This window comes from Lolium rigidum, chromosome 6 (assembly GCF_022539505.1).
Source record: "Lolium rigidum isolate FL_2022 chromosome 6, APGP_CSIRO_Lrig_0.1, whole genome shotgun sequence".
NCBI lineage: Eukaryota > Viridiplantae > Streptophyta > Magnoliopsida > Poales > Poaceae > Lolium > Lolium rigidum.
Genome location: NC_061513.1, coordinates 120,349,376 through 120,355,912, shown reverse-complemented (window position 1 = coordinate 120,355,912; position 6,537 = coordinate 120,349,376). Strand labels below are relative to the sequence as shown.

Genomic DNA, 6,537 nt, shown 5'->3' with positions numbered 1-6,537 from the left:
TCCATTCGACCGAGTCGAAAGCCTTCGCAAAGTCGAGCTTCAGGACCAAGCACGGAGCCTTGCGCCGGAAGCAAGTCTGAACTAGCTCGGTGGCATAGACAAAGTTCTCAGAAATGCTTCTGCCTGCCAGGAAACCAGTTTGGTCAACGTCGACGAGCCCCCCGATCTGCAGCTGAAGGCGAGAAGTGAGAGCTTTGCAGATCATCTTGATGGAGCAGTTTTGGAGCGAAACCGGACGGTACGAGCTGGGGGCGATGACGCCGTCCTTCTTGGGCAGCAGAACCACATGGGCTCTGTTGATGCTACCAATATCGGCCCGGCCCGCGTGGAACTGGTCGAAGAGGCGACGCACATGGGGCGCCACGTCCGCCCATGCGGCGCGGAAGAAGCTGGGCCCGAAGCCGTCCGGCCCAGGAGCGCTCCCCCGGTCCATGGCATCCACCGCGGCCCGAATCTCCGCATCGCCGAAGGAGGCGACGAGAGGGCCGAAATCGGCCCGGGGTGCGTCGGCGTAGAGGGCATCGACGTCGAAGTCCCAGGTCGGCTATGTGGACGTGTAGCGAAGATAAAAAATATTCTGCCCAACACCTGGGCTGGGCCAAGGCCGCCCAACCGATACGAACTGCGTCAGCCTATATAATTTCAATCCGGTTGATACTTGGAGATCAAGGATGAGGTCAAAGGTAGGAGATCATCTATTGTCATAAAAAAGAGCAGGAAGGTCATTAAGACGGAAGTTTGGAAATAAAGCGGATTCCACTATCCGTTTCTTCCAGATATCAGAATGCTATACACTGCAAGGACCAGAATCCTTACTGGATACTACTGGCCTTTTCTCGAGATCAACTTCCTAATATCACAATGATTCCATCCGGAAACCTTTCCGGTATAATCCGTCAGATTGACACCGGCCACAGAAGAAGTAGATGTGCGTGGACTAGCAAGTACGGCGAGGTGCTAGTTAGCATGGCGGGCGCAGTTAGCCGGACATGTTCGTCGACGAGGCTGCTGGCGCGGAACACCAGTCTCTCTACCGGGCACCTCCCGGAATCGCTCGGCGGAGCCTGTCCGCCGCTCCCGCCAAACGTCATCAACCCTTACGGCCGTCCATACAGGTGCGCGCCGCTCGTCCTGCTAAGCCACGTATTGGAAGTGATCCGGCCATTAGAGCTTACACGATGGATCGAGTTGGTCCTCTTAGGTACTGGCAGATGTTCCTGGTGGTGCTGGTGGCGTACACCGCGTGGTCGTCGCCGTTCGAGCTGGCCCTGGTGAGGGCCGCCTCCCGGGCACACCTCATCGCCGATCTTGCCGTCGACGCCTTCTTCTGCCTCGACATCGTCGTCTCCTTCTTCGTCGCGTACCGCGACACCTCCACCGACCTCCTCGTCCACGACCGCAGCAAGATCGCCGCCAGGTAACTGATGGTTAACCTCGCTAAAAAGCGCAGTTTTTGGCCACTGTTAGTCTGTTACCATTGATTAGTGATTCCTTTCCTTTGGAAATATATATGGCGATATGTGTGCCTAGCTAAAACCATGACTATTGTGCATGGGGCGGACTGATTGCAGGTACCTGACGCGGCCAGGATTTGTGATGGACGTGGCTTCGACGATTCCGTTGCAGATAATCTACCAGCTCATGGGGGGCAAAAGAAACGGACCATGCGGATTTCTCATCCTTCTCCGACTCTGGCGACTACGCCGTGTCAGCAAGCTTTTTGCCAGGTACGTTCGTACACTCCAGAAAACGCATAAGGTGCCGACAGCCTTGGCACCGTCGGCACAGGGTTGTTCCAATGGACAGGAAAACTAAAAGCTGAAAAGTCATGTTTTCGTTTTGAATTTGAGGAATCTAATTTTTTTTCTAAACAACCGTAGGTCATTGAATTTGGATGTAAAAATTTTCGTAGAAACATTTTCATATAAAAAAACGTTTTCATTGAAGGTCGTATGCAACAAAAAAATGCCGTTTTACCGAAATATGATACCATTTTCCATAATATATCAAAATTCATGTTTGCTAATCTTTATTAGATCGTAGTATGCATCCAAGAATTGGACCCTGTGCTGACCTTCATCAGATTAGTTACTTGATTTCAATTTTAAAATTGATTTATATCACAATAATTATTCCTAGTAGTAATTTATTTTTTCATCTGACGGGAGCTACAAAATTAGATCTCACACTGTCACATTTCGACAAAAGTCCATTGCCCCAGTTGCCATACTACAGTACTGTGGTTAACCAGCAAGAACCATTAGCATGATAATAATACATATAATTACTAGACAAATTTTACATGTTTTAGGCATTGCATTATAGTTTTGAATATTTCTTCACGATCAAGCCAATGGTGAAGTAGATCTTCAATCAGATTAGCAGTTCAAGAGATATAACATTTTGATAGTTCAAATATGAGAAATCTTCTACTAATATCATGATTGCATGTACTGGATTCTTTAGTTGTATATATGAGAGATGGATGAGAAATAGGGCCATACCATAGACATACGGGCAGTGTCCAAAGTTAAAAATCGTACACCACGACTTCTCATATTTAAAACAATACACTTTTGGTGCCACAACGGGTCAAAAAGGTTTCTCAAATGATTTGTTCACTGCTTTGTACATGTGACATCACAATCAGCAAAAATAGATAAATCAAATTTAAGAATGAAAAAACCACCTTTTATCCGAATGAAGGTGGAAACCACCTTTTCGGTCTATCTAGGGTGCAACAAAATGTCAGATCCCCTCTCTTCAACAAATCCTATCAGTGTGGCAATTTAGGATTGTGTTTGGGTCATAATTTGTAATTGTGGGCTCAATAATGCGCCAAAGATTTATTTTAAAATAAGTTTCAGGATAGAGCTGGACTGCATGACATTTCTTTTTTTGCCTTATCTTGTCAGCTGTGCGCACTGCAGTCGCGATTGGAACAACTTTGATCTGAGACTGTTCGTCTGTTTAGTAACTGTTCGTGGATTGTATCATCTGGAGTGCAGCCAGCCGGCCATAAATGCGAAAATATATTCAGAAACAAACACTACTAGTAGATGTGCTACATGTTTTAATTCTTTATTGCGATCATCAGGCTAAAACAACAGCAGGCGTTTACTTATAACATTGCAGGCTCGAGAAGGACATCAGGTTCGGCTACTTCTGGACTAGGTTTATCAAGCTCATCTGCGTAAGAACCCCTACCCTAACGGAATAACCAAACCAATTCACACAAAAGGTGGTAGCAGAAGTTGCTCACCTTGTCGCTGTTTGCAGGTGACCCTTTTTGCGCTGCATTGTGCGTCGTGCATCTACGTGTGGCTTGCGTTCCACTACCGGATGAAGGAGCACACGTGGATCGGCAGCCTCCAGAGCGACTTCAAGGAGCGCAGCGTGTGGTTCGTCTACACGTACGCGGTGTACTGGTCCATGACCACCATGGCCACGGTCGGCTACGGCGATCTGCACGCCGCCAACACCGGCGAGGAGCTATTCAGTATCTGCTTCATGCTCTGCAACATGGGCCTCGCCTGCTACGTCATCGGCAACATGACCAACCTCGTCGTCCACGGCGCTACCAACACGTTCCTCATGGTAACCCCAACCTCCTTACCTACAGCTTACAGGCATGCTATCACCTGCACCCGATGCATACATGGGACTCAGCTTCGGATCGAAACTGGTTTGCAGAGGGACATGGTGGACCGGGTGGTGAGCTACGGGAAGAGAAACGGGCTGCCGGTGTGGATGCTGGAGAAGATGGTGGAGCACGTGCAGCTGAGGTTCCAGATGGCGGAGCTTCTGCAGGAGGAGGTGCTGTCGGAGCTGCCCAAGGCCGTCAGGTCGGCCATCAACCAGCACCTCTACAAGGCCACGGCCGAGAGCTGCTACCTCTTCCGGGGGGTCTCCCAAAACCTCCTCGTGCAGCTGGTATCGGAGATGAAGGCGGAGTTCTTTCCGCCAAAGGTGGACATTGTCCTGGAGAACGAGATTCCCACGGACTGCTACATCATTGTGTATGGTCAAGTGGTAAATTCCCTGCACACATTCAGAGTTCACTCTAAGCTTTCAAATAGTTTTCTTCCAAGTATATTCTGTTCATTTCCTATCCGTCACTGCCTGACGCTTCCTTCCTGCTCTTTCTCTGTATCTCAGGAGGCGTTGACAACAGCTGAAGATGGCACAGAGAAGGTAACCCTTTCAAGTCTTTTAAATCCGCGAAACCAATCAACACTTGTTACAGACTTACAGCATGGCATGACAATGATAATAAGCATCTTTTGTGTTCTCTTTCCAGTTTGTGATGAAGATAGGGCCACACAGCATGGCAGGCGAGATCGGCGTGATGTTCAACATCCCACAGCCGTTCACCATCCGGAGCAGGACCCTCACCCAGGTTATACGCGTAAGCCACAGCCACCTGCTGCATACCGTGCGGCAAGCTGGCACTGCAGACGTGGAGACTATGTTCTCCAATCTTATTCAGGTATGCACACATGCGTTTGCATTATTCAGACTATTTTTTCTCCTGGTGTTGTTCAGAAACAAGAAAGCATGCCTATCCTGATTACTTAGCTAGCGTACAGCTGCTAGATTCTCTAAACTTGGCATCGTATATTTCTCCCCAGTACCTTGGATCTCTGAAGGTACAGATGGAGGACCTAACATTTACGACAGATATACGTGTTGTTATCCACGAGCAAAGTAACATGGCAAGCAGCCACGCGGCAGGGAAGCTCGTGTATCTACCTGGTTCGCTGGAGGAGCTGATGAAGGTTGGCCAAGAGAAGTTTGGAAAGGCGGCCACAAGGGTCCTCACTGCCGATGGCGCCGAGGTGGATGATGTCCGCGCGCTGAGAGATGGCGATCATCTGTTCCTGAGTTGATAGGGAATTCCACTCTAACTGCGTACATCGGTACATGTATATGCAGACGCAGCTGCATCCTCATATGCTCGTTATTCCTCATATTCAGTGGTCTCCGAGAGTTTTATACGAGAGAGCATGAATGAAAGGAATCTTGTGCAGCAGAGTTTCCACTCTAGTTTACTTCCTCTCATCCGAAATGTAAGTGTCCTTTGCTTTCTCCGATCCAAAATGTACGTCTATTGAAGCATTGGTTGCAACATTTCTTGTGTGGCAAATGTTTTTTTACTGTTGAAGCCTCATTGACGAAGTGTGATCTCGGCAATGTCCATGGATCATGGACTTAGGGTTTGAGGAACAGGGCGGCGTTGAAGCATCATCGCAACATTTGTTATTGCGGTGGGTGATAACCTTACAAAACTCATCGCAACATTTCGAAAACAACAATGCAGCAAAAAAAAGGGTAGCGAATCTCCATCCTTAGCATATCCTTGAAAAAAAAGCACATAAGCGCAACATGGGAGAACATTTGGAGCATCTCACAAAAACATTTGCAGCGTTGAAGCAACATTTGCATCAACCACTCAGAATCATTTGGGAAGACACCCATAATCGTTGTAGCATCTTGCTCGTGTGTTCAGAGCAAAACACGTGCAAGTTAGCAGCACTTGAAAAACACTCACACAACATCGAAATATCCAAGAAAATTAAACTTATGTTGGAGTACCGACTTTGATGGATCGGGCTCGCGGAGCCTCGCTGTCATTAGATTTGGTGACCCCCAATCTATTCACCGCAATATTGATGCCTTGCTGAAGCTCACGACCTCCACTGTGGGAATCGATGGCAGTTGGAATCTCCGCCTTGAACTCAATCCTTGAGTTCATTCACAACATCCCAACTAGAAGGTGGCCACCAAAGAGAAGGAGTAGAATAAGAGGAGGTCTCTACTAGTAGAAGGATACGTGGGAGGAGAAGGAGCTAATTGAGCAAGTGAATGAGCAACATCGGCGGACGATCGTGAGATGAGAAAGAAAGGAAGTGGACACATGGATACTCACGCGTGTGTCACTTTATTGACCAAAATAAATATAGTTTAGAATACAAAGACCATCAGGTAGCTAGAGGAGCCAAACCTGACGTCCAACACTACTAGAGATAGTTGATCATGCTAGTCTATGAGCCTCAAAGTTTGAAGCTATGTTTTCACGGCTAAATGAAATCTCTTTTAGTAACCTCGCCTGCTCCTTTATTTCATGCAGGACGGAGCTATAACTCCCTGCACAGTTGCACATGGCATTGACATGTCATTTACCACTGAGATGCAATATATTGCAACCGTAACTCGCTAGAGGTGCAAGTCATGCGCGAGAGCTAACGCCTACCGACATGCAATTGCCTCCAAAATCGCAATGTCAGCTATGCCCTAAATCAACCAGTCCCCGATCTGCATATCACACCAATATCGCCTCCACATGTAGACTTCGACACCGTCGCGTTGACATTTATTTCTGTGCATATGGGAACCACCTCGGGTGAGCTCGCTAGACTCCCGTCGTCGGATGTTTGCTGCTAGAAGAGACTACAACCAGGTCACAGAGGTAGTTCTGTCTGAACAAATGAGTAGAGAGAGGGCTTTGAAACTCCTCGTCATGAATGATTTTCCACC

At 47.8% G+C, this 6,537-nt stretch overlaps 1 pseudogene; it reads left to right on the top strand.

Annotated features, from left to right (window-relative positions):
- Positions 1-966: 966 nt before the first annotated feature.
- LOC124668367 lies at positions 967-5,138 on the top strand (annotated as a pseudogene).
- Positions 5,139-6,537: the final 1,399 nt, after the last annotated feature.